This window comes from Alexandromys fortis, unplaced genomic scaffold (genome assembly GCF_014885135.2).
Source record: "Alexandromys fortis isolate MF-2015 unplaced genomic scaffold, M_Fortis_MF-2015_v1.1 scaffold_0, whole genome shotgun sequence".
NCBI classification, from domain to species: domain Eukaryota; kingdom Metazoa; phylum Chordata; class Mammalia; order Rodentia; family Cricetidae; genus Alexandromys; species Alexandromys fortis.
In genome coordinates, this window is record NW_026067949.1 from 34,613,942 (window position 1) to 34,638,755 (window position 24,814).

Consider the following 24,814-nt stretch of genomic DNA (forward strand, 5'->3'; position numbering starts at 1 on the left):
ATATGAACAGAGATATATACAGAGAGTAGTCAGAGTCAAGGAGATACCATGTAGTTACCAAAGGAGAAAGACCCAGATCCTTCGAGAAAGCCACAACCTTATGACAATACACATATTAATGGAAATAGGCTAATTCAATATGTAAGAGTTAGATGGAAACATAACTGATTCATTGGCTGAGAAATATTGCAATTAATATAGTTTCTGTGTGATTATTTGGGTGTGGGTGGCCAGGAAACAATGAGCACTTGGCAATTACAAACATTTCATTTTATTCAATGGGACATCAAGAAGCCACAGGTTGTTTAAACATCATAAAAACAAAGCTTCTGATATTCTTTGATAATTTATAGTCTGTTAGTTAAATATAACCAGCCTTATATTATGACTTCTCAGAAGAATCCCAAATGGGAGTGTGAATGATGTACATTGTATCCAGGTGTGTTACATCATTGGCTTTAGGTATCAAAATATAAAATATTTGTATATAAAAATATTTCCCTTTCAGGGCCCACTTATGTAATTAAATTAAACATAAAACCCATGAAACTTTAGTTCTTCCCTGCATCTACATGTTTATCAAAACTATAGTGTTTTATTCTTTTACTTTATATTATGTGTGAATTATTATTAATTTACATAAAAAATAAAATATATATGAAAATTTAGAGAAATATATGTTATCTGATTTTACATGCTGCAAAAGTAGTACTGAAAATTATAAAATTCTTTCTTTTCTTTGCTTATAATAAACAAATCAAAATCAGTATCTCAGTCAACTTCTTACTGCCTGTGCAGGATGTGGGACTCTCAGCTTCTTCTCCAAAGCCACGCTTGCCTGCTTGCTGCTATGTCCCCCCATGATGATAATGGACCGAACCTTAGATTGGTAAGCGGCACACCACAATTAAATGTTTTCTTTTATGAGAGTTTCTGTAGTCATGGTGTCTCTTCACAGTAATAAAAATCCTAACTGAGATGATATCCAGGATTGGCATAGCTGGATCTTAAGGTAGACCTATTCCCAGCTTCCAGAGGAACCTTCGGACTGATTTTTTCATTGTGTCTGTGATGGAGGTGGGTCTTGTATCTTATCTGTTGATTTAATTGGTTAATAATAAAGAAACTGCCTCGGCCCTCATAGGACAGAAAATTAGGTAGGCGGAGTAGACAGAGGAGAATGCTGGGAAAAAGAAGCTGAGTGAGTGAGTCGCCATGATGCTCCCAGTCCAGACAGACGCAGTTTAAGATCCTCTCTGGTAAGCCAGCTCATAGGCTACACAGAATATTAGAAATGGGTTAGAACAATATGTAAGAGCTAGCCAATAAGAAACTGGACCTAGCCGGGCCAGGCAGTGTTTGAAAGAATACAGTTTCCGTGTAATTATTTCGGGCATAAGCTAGCCATGCGGGCGGCCGGGTGCCGGGGACGCAGCCCTGCCGCTCCTAATTTCAACATGTCTGTACAAGTTTGCACTCCTCCCAGCAATAGACACCTCTTTCAGTTTTCTGTGCATCTAAAGCAGCATGAGCTGCCATTTATTGATATTGGTCATTCTGATTTGGGTCAGAGGAAGTTGGAAAGTAGTATTAATTTACATTTTCCTGAAAACTAAGGATTTTGAACATGCCTTTAAATGTTTCTCAGGTATTTATGCTTCATATTCTTAGAATTCTCTGCTTATTTCAATACTCTATTTCTAACTGGGTTATTTGTTTCCTTGATGCTTGTTTTCTTTTAATTTGTATCTTCCTGGGATGAAAGGCAAAGTCAGAACAGTTCATCAAAGAAAAATGCATAAAAATTTTACCCAGAGGCACCACTGAAAGAAATAGGTTTAGCAACATCATTTCCTTTCTCACATATATATGCCATTTTCATTGTTACTTAATTACCAAGGTTATAATATGGATTAGTAGATTTCTGATAGTTGTAGAACATAATATGAAAAGAGATCATAGTGTTTATTAATTTAATAATTTTAGAGGCAACTATACTGGATTTATAAACTAAGAGGCAGTCTTAAGTTTTAAGAAAAGAAAATAAATTGTATTTTTATTTTACATACCAATTCCAATTTCCACTCTCTCCCCTGTCCCATTCCCTCCAACTTTCCCCAACCACACTCCCCATACACTCCTCAGAGAGGGTAAGGCACATTTCTTTGATGAAGGTCCAAGGCAGTCCCTACAATACTTAGGCTGAGCAAGGTATCTATTCAAAGAGGACGGGTTCCTATAAGCCAGTACAAGCTGTAAGGATAATTCCTGGTACCCCTGCCAGTGGTCCTATAGTCTACCTAGCCATACAACTGTCACCCACATTCAGAGGGTCTAGTTAAGTCCAATGCTGGTCCAAAGCTGGAATTTGTGAGTTCCCATAGGTCAGATAGCTGTTTCCAAGGGTGTCCTGCTGTAGGACGATGGTCTTGTACACTGTCATTTATATTGTTTTAATAAAACACTGATTGCCTAGTAGCCAGGCAGAAAGTATAGGTGAGGCAACCAGGCAGGAGGTAGAGGTGGGACAATGAGAACAAGAGAATTCTGGGAAGAAGAAAGACTCAGTCTGTAGTTGTCACTGAGACACAGAGGAAGAAGAAAGACAGTCTGCAGTTGACACTGAGACAGAGGAAAAAAAACTACAAATCTCTATAGCATTTCCACCTTGAAATGTCAACAAACATTTATAAACACTATTTGGAAATCTGGGTGCATTTCTCTCCAAACTGCTTCCTACTTTTTGTCGGGTAAAGTAATTTTTGGAAATATTTACACTGACCTTTCAGGGGATTTTGGACAATCATGTTACATTAGTCTGCAGGGAATTCACAGGTTCTCATCTTCTGTAGAAACAAAAGAAGAACCTTTTTTCCCAAAGCAACATATTCTTTAACCCATATTTTGAAGTCAAGAGACCTTTAAGATATTTAAGTTGATTTACCTTAGCAGCTCATACAATGAAATGTCTCTCTGTACTTAGCACTTTAGCAGTCAAAAGTTTAAATAAAACACAATAATATACATAATCTAGACTCTCTGTGCATATTCCATCTTTATGTTTTTTATTCTATTACTTTTACAAGTTTAATATTTATTTCACTATTTACCCCTTTAATCTATGAATGTCTCTATTCTTTTATATTACATTTCCTGTCTCTTTACACTTTTTCTTCTCTCTTCGAAGCCTAAGTACATTTTTTTTAAATACACTGTGTCTTGTTTAAAGGTATTTTATGTCTGAACCTGTCCTATTGTGTATCTGAAATCTTTTTCTGTCCAGAAGAGCTTTTTAAAAATGGTGAGCAGCTTGGGCCAGTGGACATGGGTGCTGACTCCTCCTCTCTCCACTTTTCAAAACAGCTTAGGTATCTTTACTACCAGCTCTGGACTGCCAGGTAGGAGCTGCACTCACCAGCTCGACTCTGAAAAGGAGTGTGCAGCACATAAACCCTTTTTATCTGAGTAATGGCTAAATATATCATGCAGAGCACTGAATGGCCTGGAAATATTTCTATATATGGCATCAAGAATCTGCCATGCTCTCCTGTCTGTGCACTCCTAGCAGACCTGATCCCATTGAGTGCAAAGGCCAGGGGCACTGGTCCACAGGCATGGTCTCAGTTACTTGTGTCTATTCTGTTTTTAACCATCCTTTCTGCTATTGTGGTCTTGTTCACATTGCCCCTTTATTACCAGCCTTTTTTTTTTAATTAACAGGGCCAGTCTTAGCTGGATGAATGTGCTAGCCCACATCTGTAATCCCAGCAGGTGGGAGGGTTATCTGAAATCGAATATTTGTAGTTATTTGAAGGGGAGTATCTGAAGATGGAATTTTAAACAAGTCTAGGGTAAATAGACTGTTGCAGCACAATGAAGGCAATATAAAAAGAGCTGGTCAAAACAAGCTAACTAACTACAATCAAATAACTAAGTGACATTGGTTATCTGTACAAATCTAAACATTGGCTTGTTGGTAAAGTATAATTTCCAATTCTAGACTCAGTCAATCTTACTACTTATTATTATAATGAATTAAAGGCATCATCTTTGAGCCACATACACAAAATTTTGTTTATATTTTTAATAACCTATTATTTACAAAATGTGTCTATGCCCAGGAAGATGATAAAAATTTTAAAAATTAAAAGAATAATTTTCTTAGTTGTATAATATCACTAAGTAGAGCTTTTGTTTATTAAAATAGATGTCAAAGAAATAATTGTTGAAGTATAATGAATAGAGAGAAATTGAATTATATCCTGGTTGCTAATTTTCTTTCTGTTCAATGTGCATAGTTGTTGAAATGTACTATTTTTATCAGTATTTTCTGTGTTTGAAAGCCGATGAACTCTTAGTTCCTTACAAAAGATTGGACAGGTGCATTTATTAATATTTGCATACCTTAAAAGGAGTCCACATTGTGCTAAACACTACACATTGGAAGTGCCATATCAGAATAAAAGGATGTATGGTATGGTTAAGGTGCATCAACTTGGCACAATTTAAATTTCTCAAATATATCTTGAATTTCTCAATAATGAAGTTAAAAGAAGCACCTGTTAGACATCTCGTGAAACAATGAATACAACTCTATGTGTAAGTGGTGATATTGTCTTGCTAAACGAAAAAAAAATCTAAGAACAGTTGCTAGGGATATTGTAAGCACTTGTGGTGTCTATGGAAACTGAGCCTACACAAAGAACTGTAAGGATGAATCACTGGATGCCTGGAGGAGTGTCCAGTGTCAGGAAGACAATAAGAATATAGTTTCTTACAATATAGAAAGCAGAAAGAGACTTAAAATAAATATGTTATTGCAATGTGTCTCTTGATACTACTGGAAGAGTTTATTTCTGGTGAAATATCAAAGACAGAAAATATTAGAAGTCAGTTAAAATTATTAATACATTCTTGAATTCAAAAGATGATAGGATAATACTTATACGGCCCTCAGTGGCCCTCTAATTACCTTTCCCAATGTACTATGTGTAAATCACAGAAAAAACACCTGGTATGCAAGCATATTATAATTCAAATAAAATGCAATACAATTTATTTTCTTTTTGAGTTGTTGAACTCTATGGCATAATTTGAGACTTCATTCATTAAAACACTTTGACATATCATTGACCCAGCTTCTAAATGCTTGTTTTAGCTGATATAAATGAATCTGTCTAAAAGAATGACTGTTAGTTAGAGAAAAGGAAATCAATTTATTCCCTGTCTTTATATCACTAATGACATTAGAAATAAAGTCACTGAATTCCTCCTGTCCTCAATTGGTGAAACGGATACAAGAGAATTTTAAATTAGCAAAATATGTGCTAAAATAAAGGTTAAAAATGTGTTACATATTCCTCATTATAAAAACAGATCCTCTCCTTGGGATGCAAACATACCAGGAGGTAGTGCTGGAAGGTTTACCTCATAGCCAGAGTTGAGTGTGAACATGATTAGGTCACAGGCTCTATATTAAAGATTGTGAGAAATAGAGATCTTCACACGATTATCAGATATTCTAACATAAATATGTTTTTATTTATTTTGAGATGAAGTCATTCTATGCAGTCTTGGCTGTCCTGGAACTCACTATGTAGATCAAGTTAATCTCAAACTCATAGAATTCTACCTGCCTCTGTCCACAAGGGCTGGGATTAAAGGTGTGTGCCAACATACCTGCATAAATTGTGTTTTAATTAAAGTTCTATGTGAAAAGCTGTATCTAATTTTGGTTAAATGATATAAATTTAAATATCAAATGATAAGAAAAATGCATTGAGTTAATAGATAAAATCAATAACTTTTCCAGTGTCTATCCACTAGCATATACGTCAAACAGCCAGCTGTGCGGAGTTTCTCCGGTTTTATTTGTTATTCGTCAAACATTATACCATTACAGAGGTAGTTATCTGTGTTATATTATCACAGAGGAGTTGTATAAGTACAATTGTGCCTATTGGAAACTAAAATTTGGATAACATATTACAGTGTGAATTATTAAGAACATTTGCAATATTGAAGAATATCATCAGATGAGGCTGTTATAAGTATTCAACCAATTGGATGATTTGATCAACTAGTAAACTAAAAAACTGCAAATAAGCAAAAGAAAGGGTTAGGTAGGAATGCTGCACTGAGAGGTAGGATTGCAAGAAATAAGGAAGCAAGTCTCCAGGGTCCAGTTTGGGCCCTGCTGAAGTCCATTAGTTCAGGAAGAACTATTGGAGTTCAAACCAATCAATCATTTCACACTCAACCTCTTGAGGTCAGCCTCTGCCCTCAATTACACGCACCTAACTTTCATTCAAGTCTCAGGGAGTTATACACACATTGAAGAGGGCAGGCGCTAGCTCTATAAGTTGAGTGGGGAGTAATTGATGACTTTCTCCTTGCTTTCTTGGCTCAGTAAGCAGAGCTCCCAGCTCAGGCCCACACTCCTGAGCAGAACAGGAGGGGGCTTTAAAAAATACTCAGCCTTGAGTGCTAAACCAGAGCCTTGGCAGCAGCTCTTCAATATAAATCTGAGACTGCCACTTCCACTTACAGTGTATACACTGTCTCAGGCACGTCACTTAGCATTTTTCCACTTTTTGCTCTATTTTTATTATGCGTTCTTTCATCCTCTATAAGCTATTTATTTGTCTCTTTTGCCACTTTCCTTCTAATCATTCATGAAATAAAGTGCTGGAGGTGATCCTTTAAAGGTTCTGTTATTGCCAGTTCTGTCATGGTTTTTATCATTCTGTTGCATAATTGTTTTTATTAATTATATTTCATATTTTTCTTAACATAAAGAAGTTGTAGACCTATACAAAAAGGGCTTTCTTTCATCTCAATAATGTTTTATTTAGAAAAATTGATGTTAGAGTGTTTTTATAACCATTACTTATTTAATAGCAGGCTTCTATTCACATACTTTTCTTAAAAAATAAAATTCAGGAATTATTCTATGATAAAATGTTAAGAAAAACCTTTAACAGCATTGAGGATAAACAAATGAAAGGCAATATAACCAAAACTCTTGCCCTATCAAAATATTAGCTTCATGAGCCAAATAAACAAAGGACTAATTTACTTTAATTAAAGTAGTAAATTTAAATAAATTTATTATTTTAATATTTAGGAAATAATACAAGATGGTAATTATTTTAGAGATTATACGTTTAAATATATCTAATATATTTGAATAATAAATGCATATATATATATATATTTGAACATTTGTCTTAATTATAATACCAGTGACATCGAATACATTTTTCATTTTAATCCTGAGATAGATATGCATACACACAGAAGCTTGTTAAAGAGTATACCACATAAATTTGATTAATATGTAAACCAACACAAGTAAATAATGCATGTTAAAATACTGACTAGTTTTCTGAATTATTGAAATTATGTTAAAAATATTCAAGAACTCATCAGTACCTATGTTCATTAAATGATATTTTAACTATTTTCTTTTTACATATTTTCCACCTTCAAAATGAACAGTCTTTGATGTTAGCTGCTCTTTCATTCCAATATTTTTTGTTCTACCATGAATGCATACAGCATTTTACTGATTTTGATTCTAATATTATCATTAATGAAAACATTCAATAATTCAACAAGTTGTTATTAAATGACTATGATATATGCAGTGCCTTTTATATATTCATTAATTATTCAGAAGTGGTCCTTCAATATACTACCTCCCCCCAAAATGCCAAAGAACTTGGGGTAAACTTCTTCCTGCTTGACGCTTCAGTGTTGACTTTAACAGAGTCCATGCCCCAGTTTAAACAAAGGTGCTATTTCAGTAGGGCTTTCAGGAAAAACCTGATATGGTTAAGAATAAAATAAAAAGTAAATAATAAAAGAACTAGTAGTTAATTTTGTTTTAAATTAAAAACGATTTATTGATATACATAGTATATATTATAATATAATATAATAAGCCTCGTCTTATTTTCCTTTTTTTAAATAAAATATTTTGCTCAAATCTTAATTTATACTATTTGTGTTACTTTTCAAAAGTATGAAGATGGATTTCATTTTTTAAATTAATGTTTTGAGAATTTCTAACAATGTATTTTATTATCTCAATTCCTCCCTCTCAATTCCTCTTAAATCCACTCCCCAATCCATACTTACCCAACTTTTTGCCCATATTCCCTTTAAACCCATAAATATAATTTTCACATATACTCTTTAATGTGTGGCCTTCTCCTGGAGCATGGATAACCTAACAGTGATCGCCATTTTAACAAAAAAAAATGCCTATCCTCCCAACATCCATGAATTGCCAACAGCTCCTCAATAAGGATAGGTAGGACTTTGTTTCATCATTTGCCTGTTATGACTGCATCCTTTTATGATACTTCAAGATTTACTCCCCCCCCCCTCTCTTCCTGTGTGTGTGTTATTTGGTTACATGAAGAGGTCCGGTCAAGTTCAGTTGTCATTCCTTATGCATAATACATCTTGTTATGGAGACTGAGTGTGTTGCTTAGTCTGGGTATCTCAATGTAAAACGAGAATTAGAATACTCTGGTTCACTTATCAATTTATGTATTTTTTAAACATTTTTTCAATTAATAACTGATGATCATAGTAACAATACTGTACATGGGGAGGAGCTTTGTCCTGTTGCAACTTGATATGCTATGCTTTGTTCAATTCCATGGAAGGTCTGCACCTTTCTGAGTGGAGAGAATAGGACACAGGAGGCAGGAGAGGAGAAGAGGGAAGGGAAACTGCAGTCAGAGCTTATATAAATGAAGGAATGATTTATATGCAAAAGAGATGGCCAACAGTTGAAAGCACTGTCTACTCCAGCAAAGGGTCTGACTTCAATTCCCAGCAACCATATGATGGATCCCAACAATCTGTAATGAGATCTGGTGCCCTCTTGAGAAAGAGATCAAGTCAGTCATCCTCCTCAACTGTGACCATAAAGCCCAATATGAACAATTTCAACAGAACTCTATATGCATGCTACCCACGTATGCTTCTGCATTGCCAGAGCATAAATTTCATTCATAAATTATATATATTATATTATGTATTATGTATTATGTATTATATATTATATATCCCTATACAGAAAGTCTTATTTTGATTTTGATTCCAAAGCTCTAACAATTCATGTGCACCTTCAATGACTTTGCTCTTTCTGGATTGGTCATGTTGCAGTAGGTCCAAACTCTACATATTGTCGCAAAATTTTCTTCTTAATTCTATTCATTTACAATGAGAAGAACAGAAGAACCCAGAAAATTCAAATAATGGAAATATTCTACTTTAATCATAATTCTTTCTTCTAAAGTTTGATAGTGTATTGACCTCAGTAACTTCTAGAAATAATGACCTCAATAAATTCTAGAATTTGCAAATATGTTGTTTGGATATTACAAATTTTGAGAAAGAGCTATTGTCCTATATTATCAGTACAAAACCAATTCATTTGTAGAGATTTTTTTCATACAAGACAACAAGGAGAAAAATGTACAGAGTAGGCTATGGACTGATAAGGGAAGAGGTGAAAATTTTCACAGCATAAGTGTATAGCTATTACCTTTGGCAACAATCATCCAGGACAAGATGTGAGAACAGAGTCAGCCATAAAGCCTGCCATCATAATTGCTTTATTCATTTAGGAATGATGTTGAACTTTGTTCTCTAGAATTATAAGATAATAAACAAGTAATTTCTGGTCATTTGTAATAGCAGCAATAAAAATTAATCTATTTTCCATATGAAAGTTATATGATTTCTATATGATCAACTGATAATTCAGCACTTCACTTAGTCTTATTTGACATCAAATTAGTCAGTGTACACTGGCAAACTTTGAACTGTCCTTCCAACTGCTAAAAAATGTCTACCCCAAGAGTTTCCACAAACTTTTGACCTGTGCTGTATTTTCTCACTTTACTGACCATTCAGTGAAGCTCACAAACTCCTTAGCAGTAATGAAAGATGCTTCTTTGACAACTTTTGTTTATAATGAAGAACGTGATTAAAACAACCTCTGAACCCTTGAATATTTTGTTCATCATTTAATATTGGTATCTAAGTGAGCCATAAAATGGCTCACTGTCTAAAACTATGTGATGAAAAAGCATTTCTACTTGAGCTCACATCCCCAGGACCAATAAAAATTCAAATAAAGAGAGCAATAACTCTAATCTAAGCATTGTTCAGAATGGATGTAGAAACAGAGGACTCCCCAAGAAGCTCATAAGTCAGATAGATTATAAGTGTAAAGGAAAACAGATAGCTTGGTGAGGACCAAATTCACTGTCGGCCCCCATACACAAACTCATTTTATACACACATACACAAAATAAATAAATATGCATTAAAATAATTTATGTCTAAAATATAAGTAAATATATTTTTAGGCACTAAATACAAATGAATATACTTCTTAGCAGTACTTCAATATTTAAGATAAAATTGAAGAAATCACATGTGGAGAAACAAACTTTCTAGCATCTTCAGAAGCCTGAAATTCTGGGCTCTTTTTTATGAATGGCCAGTATAAATTCAGGTAAATTGTGCCTGAGTCTTTAAACAGTAAATCTTGAATAACCATATCCAAAACCCAATGCACAGTAGTGGTTCAATGGTAGCATGACTGTGGAATAAATTAATATTACTCTTTGGATATTAAGAATAAAACATTCGTACCATGTAGACTGGTAAATGAAGAAGTAATTGGCAGTGAAAATGTCAAACACTCTCTGACCTTCCACTGCTTCAGAATGTCTGTTCTACTCATGGGAAAGTTCATTGAGATGTGTCTATCTTTGGATGAGTCAAGTGTTTGAGCGACTTCCCTAAATGTCTTATTGGGAATTAGTAAGGTTGAAGTAATTTTATTAGATATTATTATTATTTTAATATATTAAGCTCAACTACATTCCACATAAGAAAGAAAACTAAAGAGGACACAGGACAACCCTTACCTGAAATAGAAACCTGCCATTATATCACATTCTCATCTCATGACATTTTTTTCTCCTTTTACATTTGTTTTTTTGCTGTTCAGAGCCTTGATCGTTCTCCCCGTTTCTGAGTCAAGGGATATTAGGTTGGAATTTGTGTACCTTGGCATAATATTTGACAAGCGAGAGATAGGAGATAGCAGATGCAATGTTTATAAATCGTTTCATATGATTTCATTTTTATTTGTTTATTTGATAATTTTTAAAGTATTCCATGTGAACTGCAGTCAATATCCTGTTGCTTCTGGTGAGGAATATATGTATTGCCAAAAAATGTTCAACAATCCATGTTGTTCTTCCCAGACTCATAGTTTTCTTTCCAGAAATTATAACACATCAAGAGTGGATAATTTAAATATATACATTTACATACATATGTATAAAAGGTTTGTTTTACATATACAATTATATATATATGCACACAGGGTTCATGTGCAAACACATGAAGATCAGATAACACCTTGTGATAGCCGCAACTCTTATTTCACTATGTGGATTTGGAGAATAGAACTCAGAATGGCAGACATGGTGGTACACTTACTCATTGAGCCAGATCTAACTGATTCCAATTATGTTTAAATAACACACTTTTCACTTTAGATTCCCAGATGTGGGTAATTAATGTTACATTCTGAAAAAGCAATGAAAGTTGAAAACTAAAAATTACTTCAAAAAGAAATTGAAATGAAACAATACATGTTATTCTAGTTTAGACAAAAGAGAATTAAATATAGTGAGATCTCTAACTAGAATGACCTTGAAGGCATGTGTATGGGAAGGAAGTTTTACACAAGGGCTAATCTTGCCAAATAATAGGATAGCTTATTTCAAAATATTTGGTCCAAGTATAATTTATTTTGAACTCAAAGCTTGGAGGGCATGAGTGATGAAATAATGAGAATGATTATACACTCAATAGAATACTTTCCCACTCCTAGATAACTAAGATAAATTTCTCTTATCCTTTTTCAAGTTTAATAGCCAAGTTTCAAATATTCATAGTATATTTTGAGTCTGTATCAGGATCATAACCAGGTGAAATTAAAAAAAAAAAACCTTAATGCAAACAGGGGAACAAAACTTTGAACAAGGGTGAGGAGAGGATCTGTGACATTGTATGGGTTTATGTGGTTCTTCTGCTAGAAGAGATACCTGGGAAATAGAAGAGTGGTGGATTCCAAAGTCTAAAACTATCCTATGATTTCAATAAAGGTGATGATTTAAGAGTCTGAGAGAACGAACCAACATTCTCTCCACTAACACAATGCATTGTTGTTAAAACAATACAACTGCACCACAGATTCAGGGCCCACTTATGGATGTTCCGCTTAAACCCTGGCATGGGAACTTGCCTTAGGAAAGAACTTACTCTTGTTTTAATTTACTGTTCACCTTTTTGAACTTATTAATACCATGGGGAAAGGAATTGTGCATTTTGTTCTCAACTGTTTGTGCACAAGTGAAGTGGCCAGTCACAGAATTTCTAAACTCATCTGTTGATTTAGTTCCACTTGTTAACATATATTAAATTACTAGAATCAAAAGAATAAGGATTATAAGTATATCATAAAATCCAAATTATACCAAAATAAGTTCTAATCATTTTGTGTCCAATATCCATCTGTAAAAATTAATTACTTGTCCCTAGGCTACATTTTTCTGTAGCCTGTTCACAGCCTAGAAAAGTTTGAGGACAAGGCATTTGTCATTATTAATTTCATTTCTCTGTCATGGCTCCAGAGCATAATCATTCATACTATATTTCCTGTTGTTCTTGCATATGACCTAATGCTCTAATGTCTTTCTTACCCATTTATTTATCTATTTATTTATTTCTTCATTTACTTATTAATTTAAATGAAGATTTTCACAATGGTTAGGAACCAAGATGATTAGAAATGAGATTCACAAGGCTTCAGCCTTTGCTGCTGTGGCTTATTTGTCCCCAGGTATCACTATGACGAAAGCCATAAGCTTTCTTGTTTTTCCTTGTATATACAACAATGTGTTTTCTCTCACTTGGAATTCCTCTTGGTATGGTATGGCCTGTCTTCAAAATTTTTATAGAAATATTAAAACATCTACATTTATTACTGCCCTAACCATAATAGCAAGAATATGGGTCACAATAAACGCTAATTAATACATGAGTGGAGAATGGCACATACTTTAAATAAAATTTTGTTTAATAAAAAGGAAATTTTAATTGTGAAACACAAAGGGAAATGAAGGGAACTGGAAAATATTAAATTATGTGGGATAAACATTTAAGAATGATACTGCATGTTCTCTCACATATAGGGTAATATACACAATAATGATAAAAAAAATAAATAAAAGTACAGAACATTTAATTTTGAAATAAGCATTAAAATAAGGAGAAAGTGATGTAAAGATAAAAGAGGCAGATACAAACTATATAGAAAGAATAATCTTGCAGGTAGTATCAGAGGAAGAGGCCCAGTGTCTGTCTTTAGCATTGTGCTGTATATTCTGTTTACATTTGCTTCTTTTATGAAAAAAAAAATCTTGGCTTCTCTTCTCACATTTCTAGCATTTATTTCATTTAGGAAAGAGCACAGATGATCACTTGCTTAAGCAATTGTATTCAAATGATTTTTATTGCTTTAAAATGATCTCACTGCTGGATATTGCCTATTCTTTAGAGTGTACATCACACAGCATTTAAGTTATTTCCAATGTGAATCTTTCCTCGAGAGGATAAGAGGAAGAGTCTAGATTTAACATTTTCTGTTGGGACTAATTGAGTCCCGGCCTTCAGCTGCTCTTCCCTGTCTTAGAGCCTTCTAATTGAAGTTACTAGAAGCTGTGCCTAGCCTAGAGGATCAGAGGATGGGATTTTCACCTGTTGGCTATTGACTGCAGGGTATTTAAGCCTCCATGGTGCTATTAAAGAGGGGCATTTGGTACCAGTGTTTGAAGGTCTGTGTGTCGGTCTGTGTGTGTGTGTGTGTATTCTCAACCTCCAGCACCTTGCCAAAGCTCGTGAACTGGGATCTAGCACATAGAGCTCAGACGGGGGCTGTGGTGCACGGCAATTCTCCATGCGTTGAAAGTAAAATTTTCTTAACATTTTTGTTTTCTCTGTATACAAAATGATACCACTGTCCCACCATTCAGATAAATATTTTTTAAATATTTTCATAATTTAGATACTGTTTCAACTGCTTATCATGTAAAATTGTGGAAGAAGAATGCTTTGTTCCTTTCTAGTCATTCCATTGTATTATAGTATATGTTTGTGGAGTAGATATCAAAGAAAATTAAATAAGGAATAAACATAAATAATGAAGTGAAGGACCTCTACAATGAAAACTTTAAACCTCTGCGGAAAGACATCCCATGCTTATGTGTTAGTGGAATTAACACTGTAGAAAATACGATTCTACCAAAAGCTACTTAAAGAATTAATGCACTCTAAATGAAAACATCCACTTGATTCTTCATGTAACTAGAAAAAAAAACTATCCTAAAAGTCATATGGAACTATAAAAGACCTTATGATCAAAAAGGTTGTAGCATAAAGTACAAACCTTTAAGGACTACAATTCCAGATCCTATTATACATCCATATATACTTATCCATAGTAATAAAAACAACATGGTTCTGAGACAAAGCAGACATATAGACAAATCAACAAAACCAAACATGAGCACACATAACTTAATCAAGTTAATATTTGACATTCTAAACTAAATATTCTTTAATAAATGGTGTTAGGAATGTCCACATGCAGAAGAATTAAATTATACCATTACCTTGCTCTAAAAATAACTTCAAATGCTTCAAATATTTAAATCTGAAACCCTAAATTTCTAGAAGAGAATATAGAAAGTACCTTACATAATATGGGTGTAGGAAAGTACTTCCTGAAAAAGGACTGTATTGCCAAAGGTTTAAGTTCAAGAATTGAAAGTGTTTTCTGCAGCTAAAGTAACAACAACAAAAATCAGTGAAGAGAAAACCCACAGAGTGGGGGAAAACCTTTACCAGTTATTGATATCCAGAATATAGAAAGAACTTAAAAGCACAGAGTCTAAAATCAAATGATGCATTCAGAAACAGGTCCTTGAACATTTATAGAGAGTTCTTGAAAGAAGAAAAAAAGTAGCTAAGAATTATCTTTAAAAATTGTTCATTACCCCTAGATATTAGGGAAATGGAAATCAAATACCTTTGAGATTTAATCTAACCCCTATCAGAATAGAAAAGATCAACAAAATACCCTCCAACAAACATTGGTTAGGATGTGGGAATTCAGAACACACATTCATTGTTAGTGGGATTTCAAACTGATGCTGCCAGTATGGAATTCAGTGTAGAGAATTCCCAAAAGCCTGAAAAATAAACCTATCATATCATCAAGTTATACTACACTTTGTTATTTGCTCTATGTTTACTCTGCAAAGACTTTCTTAGCTGTGTTCTGTGTTCTTCAACCAAAAAATGAATAATAAAAATATACCTTGGTACTATACATATATAAACATAGATAAAATCATTAAATTTGCTGCTAAATAGATACAACTAAAAATATTATATCACATGAGTTAGCTTAGATAAAGAAAGAAATGTAAGTTATATTTTGAAGTATATATGCATATACAAACACATATATCCATGCAATAATTAAAGAAAAAGAGGGCATGACATTGAATTAGACCTGGGAAGACTTTATGAAAGGGTTTGGGAGAAAAAAAGGGAAGGAAGAAATCTTGTAATCAAACTATAAACTCAAAAATAAAAACAAATTAAAGAAAAAGAAGTCTTCCAGAAAGGACATAAATACAAGCAAAATATTTGGGCACAGTATAAGACAAAAACTCTTTATTTTGCTCTAACAGAGTCTAATTTTAATTTCAGTTTTATCTTTCCTCTCTACAATCCTATTAAAATTCTGAATTTTATGGTCTTAACAGGACCACTCTATGTTGCTCTTAGAACTCCCCTGGCATGTTATCTAGAGCATTCTTAGTCTTGCAATCCCAGAAACCTATTTGAAAATTTCCCAAGCCATCATCCAGCATCCTCATTGTGGTTAATCCACTTCTTGGTATCAGTTCTCTATATCAGTCAGTCGTCCACTGTTTCCACATAAGGCCTGATAAAAGTCATCTTGACCATCTGATCTCAAGAATTGGAAATAAGTTGTATAGATCAAGTTTGGAACTCTTTCTTTCTATTTTTTATTTTTAATTCTTCCTTTGTTTTACTTCTTTTCTTCCTTCCCCTCTCTCTCTTTCTTTCTCTTTCTACTGTTACCAACATAAGAAGATGGACACTTTCTGACTCATCTAGAATTCTGTCACAGATTGTAATTAACCCTTAGTTCATAGATATAATAGATATAATAGCAATTAAATTAAAATGGTAAGGTTTCCATTAATTATAATTTGCATAATAATTATTTAAATATTGTAATTCTTAAATTATTTGTTCACTACGTTATTTTAGAGATATCTAGTTTCTGAAAACAAAGAAGACTCTGGAAATTTTTTACCAATATGATTTCCTATACTATTTTGTTTCAAATAAGATTTAATGATATACACACAGACACACACAAACATGCATTTGTGGTAATATTAAGTTCAAAAATATCTTGTGACATTATATATTTGAGATGACTATAAAAACAGTAAGCGGAAGGGGTACCCTCATCCATTGCTGGTGGGAATGCAATCTTGTGCAACCACTTTGGAAATTAGTGTTTCGGTTTCTCAGGAAATTCGGGATCAACCTACCCATGGACCCAGTAATACCACTCTTGGGAATATACCCAAGAGATGCCCTATCATATGACAAAAGCATTTGTTCAACTATGTTCATAGCAGTATTATTTGTAATAGCCAGAACCTGGAAACAACCTAGATGCCCTTCAATGGAAGAATGGATGAAGAAAGTGTGGATATATACATATTAGAGTACTACTAAGTGTTAACAATGACTTCTTGAATTTTGCATGCAAATGGATGAAAATAGAAAACACTATCCTGAGCGAGGTAACCCAGACCCAAAAAGATGAACATGGGATGTACTCACTCAAAATTGGTTTCTAGCCTTAAATAAAGGTCACGGAGTGTATACCTGGTGAACCTATTTGAATATATTGTTTTGAAAAACAATATGATTTAATTAGAATTCAGTGCATGAGATCTACTTCTTTGTCACTAAACAAATATAAATATCATTTACAGAGTTGTTAAGTAATATTGATCAAAGTGATAAACCTAACATACAGAAACCTAAAGAAGCTAAAAAAGAAGGTGAACTCAAGGAAAATCATATAGTTATCCTCTTGGCTATGGGAAGTAGACAAAATTGCCGGGGAGAAAATTGAGATCTTGGGGGTAGGGTGGGTTGGAGATAAGGGGGGACGGGGAGAGAAAAGTGAGAAGGGGAGGATTGGGGGAACTTGGGGAAACAGGAAGTTTGGGATAAAGGAAGGTTGGATGGGGGAGCAGGGAAGCACACATCTTAGTTAAGGGAACCACCTTAGGGTTGGCAAGAGACTTGAACCTAGAGTGGCTCCCAGGATCCCAAGGCGATGTCCCCAGTTAGTCTCTTGGGAAGCTAAGGATAGGGAACCTGAAATAACCCTATCCTATAGCAATACTGACAAATATCTTCCATATCACCATAGAACCTTCATCTGGTGATGGATGGAGATAGAGACAGAGACCCACACTGGAGCACTGGACTGAGCTCCCAAGGTCCCAATGAGAAGCAGATGGAGGGAGAACAAGAGCAAGGATGTCAGGACCAAGAGAGGTGCACCCACCCACTGAGACAGTGGGGCTGATCTATTGGGAGCTCACCAAGGCCAGCTGGACTGTAACTGAAAAAGCATGGGATAAAACCGGACTCTCTGATCATGGCGAACATTGAGGGTTGATGAGAAGCCAAGAACAATGGCACGGGGTTTTGTTCCTACTTCATGTTCTGACTTGGTGGGAGCCTAGCCAGTTTGGATGTTCACCTTCCTAGACATGGACGGAGGGGGGAGGACTCTGGACTTTCTCACAACTGATAGAAAGGAATGTTATGAACATCCATTCTTCATACAGCAGAGTTGCTATTACATATCCTATAATGTATAGGAAAATAAGAATCATCAGTATATCTTGCCAATAATGGCATCTTTAGATGTCTCCTGGCAAGCCTGAGTAAGACATTTGAAAGTCAAAATGCACTATCAAAGAAGTAAACGAAGCAGCATAGAAGAGCAAAATTTTGATATACATTGTTAATAGGGTGCTTATTTACAAAACAATGTGAAATATAGTAAAATCTATATAGTAAATCCATGGAAATAAATGTTAACACTCGAGATAAGCACTAGAGTGCTGTGTAGAAAGATTTATTTAGACTACCTTATTTAAATATATATTTGCTGGATTTCCAAATAAATTGTCTCAAATAACCTATTTTCTTTGTTTACAATGTCATAGTGTGCTGAAAAACAATGTTTTGTGGAGAATAATATTTCTTTTCAATAGTCCTGGAAGTAATATAAAGACAAATCTGCAAAATTGAGCAGACTTCCAATAATTCAATCTATCAACACAATTAAGGAGGTGATAGTCTATTGGCTGCTAGATGACTCATGTTCTTTTCAAAAATCCCTCAAGCTAGGGCTTGAATATTGAAATTTTAAAAATAAGTACATTATTTTTCTGTGTGAAATTTTAGTTCATTTCTATTATTGGGTAAGAATATAATTTTATTCTAAGAAGAAACATTAGCAAAAAAATTACTTTTAGTCAGAAGATATTTTATGCATCAGTTACTTTATAATCTGTTGCTTTTGTGTGCCAATCGGTTCAAATCTATTCTCTCCACTGTTATCATCTTGAACACCTTTTTCAGTACCTGAGATTTATCTTTAGGATATGTTAAAAATCATCAGTGTCCAAAGAAAGATAAGAGCATACCATTTCTAAGCATTACCAATGTTAAATTCCAAATCATATACAAAGTGATAAAAAATACAGGAGTATGAATAAAATCATAACATATCTGTGATTGTAATCTAATAAAAATCAGACATTTTATCTAATATGTATGATAGACAAACTGTCTTGCTAAGAGAATTGTTATGCTTATTAATTTTCAGTGTTGGAGGAGGCTGCTTGTTCTTCCCAGCTGCCAATCTAGCTTTGACTCAAAATAATGACACAGAAACCATATTATTCAAATCATTGCTTGGCCCATTAGCTCTAGCTTCTTAGAGTCTAACTCTTACATATTAAGTTAACCCATCTCGATTAATCTGTGTATTGCCATGTGGCAGTGGCTTATCGGCAAAGTTTCAGCATGTCTGATTTGGGTGGCAGCTCCATGTCTTCTCTCTGATTCTGCCCTTCTTTCTCTCAGCATTCAGCCTAGCTTTTCCTGCCTCTCTAAGTTCTAAATTGTTATTGGTCCAAAACAGTTTCTTTATTCATCAATGGTAATCACAGCACACAAAGGGGACTCACACATCACACCTCCCCTTTTCAGTTTAAATAAAAAGGCAGGTTTTAACTTTAACATAGTAAAATTCAAATAAAAAAGGTATCAAGTGAGAATTGCACTTATAATATTTATAACTACTTCATCTTTCATCATATCTAAGCAAAACTGTAACTATTCTTCAGCTTCATCAAAGACTTCAGAAGTATATATTACCTAAGTAAACAGGAAGTACATTGTAAGCAACTACCAAAATTCTACAATTGACAGAGACATATTGCTTCCAGGATAGTCACCAAAGTTCTTCTCTACCATTGGGGCATCTGTCTTCAGCCTACATGCCCATAGTACCTCACAGACATTTCCATGAAGCAGAAAATTTCAGACAGTTTTGTCTATATTGAAAGTTTGTCAGTCACTTTTTCTGTGCCCTGCAGAATGTCTAGCAGACTCTTTCGTGATGTAGGAACCACGAAGGATTGTATCACCTTCTTTAGGCAACTTCAGCAGTCATTTTTTTTTTTTAGTTTTTCGAGACAGGGTTTCTCTGTAGCTTTGGAGCCTGTCCTGGCACTAGCTCTTGTAGACCAGCCTGACCTCGAACTCACAGAGATCTGCCTGCCTCTGCCTCCCGAGTGCTGGGATTAAAGGCATTAGCCACCACTGCCCAGCTCAGCAGTCATTTCTCTGCAGGTCCTGCATATCTAATTCATTAAGCAGTCCAGGCAAAAGCAGTTTCTTGAACAAATGGCTAACCAACTCCATAAGGAGTCTCCTCAATGCTCATCATCCTCTTGAAGTAGCTTGGTGCTGTCAGGAGCACCAAGTGTCTCACTGTAATGAAAAGTCTTAAGTTCTTAAAACATTTTAAATGCCATATTCTCTAGTCTTTGAGGTTTAAAGAATGCCTATCCATCTGAAATATTATATCTCTGTACATCCAGAAAATCTAACTAACGTGATTATAAGCTTAACTATTATAGATGAGTATCTATTAACATATTTATTAATCACACATTACATTTTTAAACACATTACACAAACACAATACCTTAATCAAGATCAGAAATACATATACATATAACAAAATTCACCTTAAATGTGTATCCATAAATGAAGACCCATACCAATGTAAATTATTCATATCTATATCATATCCTCCTTTAAATGTAAACAAACATTTATAGGCAATATTTGGGAATATGTGCATAGTTTTTGCCAAACTGCTTTCTGCACATTGTTGGGCAAGTAATTTTTGAGGGTGTTCACCTTTGGGGTCTCTTGTTCCATAAACCACGCAAGTCTGGAAGAAATCCACAGATTTTCATCCTCAATGGAAACAAGAGAAGAATGTCTTTTCTGAGGCAACATATCCTTAGACCCAAATTGGGAGTCATAATACTCTTATAATATACATGCTGGTTTAGCTTAGCAGACCTTACAATAAAATGTTTCACTGTAATTAGCTCATTCACAGTCAAAAAATATTTAAAGAAAACACAATAATATACATAATCCAGAATCCTTCTGAATTTTCCATTTTTACTTGGCTTATTTTTCCTTACTCTTTTTAATCTATGACCATCTGTACTCTGTCTCTTTAAAGACTTTACCATTTTTTTCAAAGCATTAACTTTATTTTTGACTCACTATAATCTTTTTGTTCTATCTTCCAAGACTACGTACATTCATCTAACAATATGACTCATCTGGATTTGTCTTTATTGCATATCTATAATTCTTTACTGTCCAGGAGTGCTTTTTAAAATGCTAAGCCCTTTATAAAACTTAACCTGTGCCATCACTATGATGTAAATGGTACTATCTGCTTGTCCACCCAGTCTAAAACTTAAGATGCACCATTAGTATAATACATATGGTACTTTCTGCTTGCCTGCCCAGTCCAGCATTGGTAGAGCCGCTTGCACCTCTGAGAGCCATGCACATAGCCCCATTCTCAGGCACACAGCAATTCCATGTCACCATTAAGCAAGCTGAAGCAGTCTCCTCACAAACCCCATTCAAATGCCCTGTCTCCCAAAAGATCAAGTGGTCACACTAGCAGTAAGGAGCAAAAGGCAATTGGTCATGGCTGAATCAGGAAAACCTCTCTTAAAGGAGCTGCAGCATGTTGCCAGCAAACAGCAAAAAGCTGTGTTAAACTCTGTGTTTTTGTGTCTAGAATTCCCTTTCAAGCTTTTTCAGGTTTTAAATGGATGTAGTTAACCACGCTGGCATGTCATTCTATTGGAGGAGGCTGCTTGCTCTTTCCAGCTGCTAAACTTTCTTAACCTGAAACCATCACACAGAAACCATATTATTTAAATCATTGCTTGGCCCATTAGCTCTAGCTTCTTATTGGCTAACTCTTACATATTAATTTAACCCATCACTATTAAGATGTGCATCACCATGAAGTAAAGGCAACTAATAAATTTCCAGCATATCTCTCTCCAGTGGCTCCATGGTTTCTTTCTGATTCTACCCTTCTTTCTCTCAGCATTCAGCCTAGCTTTCCCTGCCTTCCTAAGTTCTGTCTTGCTATAAGTCCATAGCAGGTTCTTTATTCATTAATGGTAATCACAGCACACAAATGGGACTCCCTCATCATTTCAGTACATTCTTGAATGGACATTTTAGAAGCAAATGCAAATAAACTGGTAATTGTGTACTAATTATCATAAAATTCTAACAAAAATATCACTACAGACTGTTGATACTTATTATTCTTAAAACTTTGACTTCTCATACATATTTTAAAATACCTTCAGAGCTGAAGAGCTGGCTCAGCAATAATAACACCATTTTTTCTTGCAGAGGATGCAGGTTTGATTCCTAGCATTTACATGGTGGCACACAATACCCTGTAAATCCAGTTCCAGGGAAAATTGCTCCCTCTTATGCCTCCATGGGCATTAAAAACACAATAATATATGGTGCCCATAAATACATATAAGCAAAACACTCATACATATATAATAAAGTAATACATCAAAAAACTATTATGTTCAATACCATAAATTTAAGAATGAAAATCAAAACTTAATTACAATCTCCTCAATGCTATAATAATAGAAACAATTAATTATATTAACTTTTGTAGCATAATCCACTAAATTGATTTTGACATATAGAATGTGTTGATCTCTATGAGCATAATAGTGTAATGACTTTTCAAATATGTAGTATTTTGAGAGAATCTTCCTTAAATTCAGCAACATTTTGCCTACTTGCAGTATAAACCAAAAATAACCTTTTGATATTACTTCTACAGAAGAGATAAAAGAGAAGAGTGTGTTTATGCATGTATATATGTGTACATGCTTGTGTGAGTACATGTATATGTGTGCACGTTTGTGAGTTTGAATATGTATGTCTGCATGCTTGAGTGCATGTGTCTATGTGCTTGCACACCTGTGTGTTTTGTAGTATTTGAAAGTATTTCCATGGTGACTTTGGTAGAATTGCATTCAAGTTATTAAGCTAAACTAATTTTCCTTATGCATGTGTGTTTAAGTAAACTGGTCTGATGCAATAGCAAAAATGCATTTTTATCTACACAACAGCCGAAAAATATCTTGGCAGAAATTACAGGTAGCATGAAACTGATATCTTTTATTGATTTCTCTGCCTTCAGGTTCATGAATTCACTTTTGATCATGCTAGAATGTGTGAAAAGAATGCTATCTGAAAAGAATGCTTCACTTTCTAGTTCAGAATTCCTTTGTTATTTTTGATTTCTAGGTTTTGCCAAGGAATAGCATGTGTGTTTCTAGTATGTCACACATTCTTGCCTAAAGAATGGACCCTTGACATTTTTCTGTTGTCAGAATGGGCATGTGGTAAAATTCCAGTGAAACAAATTGGAAATGACTTCAAGAACAAACTCAAGGCTGTATTCAATCATATAAAATGGCACAGTATAGGGTGGTAATAGCCTAGTACAAAAGATTAGTACATCAAGATGGTTGAAGCCCTAAATTAATTATAATTCAATGCTGCATCTGCATACTAGTTTGCAGTGTGTACTAGTTTGTAAATAAAGGACAATTTAACAGTATATACTTATGCATTCAAATATCAGTCAAATACAGCAGTCAGACTTTAGTGAACAATATCCTTTTAACTGTTCAGACATGATTGTGATAGGTGAATGGTTAGGTACAAGCTCTCTCTGTATGCTACCACATCTCGGGTGAGGTACTCTCTCAATATATAAGAGGCTGTCTGAGTCATTGCTTGCTGTCAACATCAATTTTAACAAATTTGACTTGTCTAATGTGTTCCTTTTAGAGAAATAAGCAATCCAATGTAATTTTTGACGATGTATTATTTTTTACATTTATTGTTTGAAAGATTCATGACTCTACACATTGCATTTTGATCAAATCCACCCCATGTCCTTTCGTTTAGTCTTCCCATCACTTCTTTCCAACGTCCTGCATTCCTTTTTTAACCCATTTAGTCCAGTTAGTGTTGTCATTACATGTGTGGGTATAGAGTATAAGAAATCAGTTAAGACTGACATCCCTGAATAAATACACGCTTCTCTCCTTAATAGCCATAAACTTTTAAAAACTCCTCAACCATGGATCAGATTTTCTGGGTTTCTTCTCCATGCATGCTGTAACATATAATGGCTTGGACTTGGGCAGGTCTTGTGAATGAAGCTCTAGATAGTGACTCATTAAGTAGCCAGAGTGGTTGAAACTCACTATGTAACCCCAGGCTGTTCTCAAACTGACAACTCTTCTGAAAATTGGGATGATACATGAGCTCTCATGGCTACTCCGACAGTTGTCTTAAAGAAAGAACTGCTACATAAGAAAAGTTTTGACTATCCAATAGTAAACTGAATAAATTTCAAGTTTCAAACCTCAAGTAATTGTGTACACAACTCAAAATTGTTTTCTGTATTTGCTGTTATTCATAGGAAATGGTAGAAAGATAGTTGCTGTGTGCATTATAAAAATAAACAGGTTTGAGAAAAATATTGTCTCACAACAATGGAGGGATGACTGTACATATAATAATCTTTGGAGGTTTTAAATTTTGCGTTTGCATCATAAAATGTGTGCTTCAGCATTAATAATTAGAAAAAGGTTGAGTGACTAATGTGTCATTGGTATTATAAAATTTTATTTAATACACATAGCATTATATTAGATGCTATTTTTAGTAGATCATGTAACCATCCTGTTCCATTACTTCTCCAAATCTACTACAATTCTTTAGAGCACTAATGTTCAGGTACATGTGACTTGCACCAGCCAATTTAATATACATTGGCATCATTGCTCAGTGGAAGAAGGAAAAGGCATACCAGATTCTTTATAGA

The 24,814-nt window shown here is 34.3% G+C and overlaps 1 long non-coding RNA gene across 1 annotated transcript in view; it reads left to right on the top strand.

The window, feature by feature from the left end:
* The first annotated feature begins 1,227 nt into the window (after window positions 1–1,227).
* The window catches only part of LOC126506529 (uncharacterized), a 58,331-nt gene continuing 34,744 nt past the window's right edge, over window positions 1,228–24,814 (top strand). Inside the window, exon 1 of the long non-coding RNA XR_007593240.1 lies at window positions 1,228–1,259. This is a non-coding gene — a long non-coding RNA (uncharacterized lncRNA). The remainder of the gene's footprint in view (window positions 1,260–24,814) is intronic.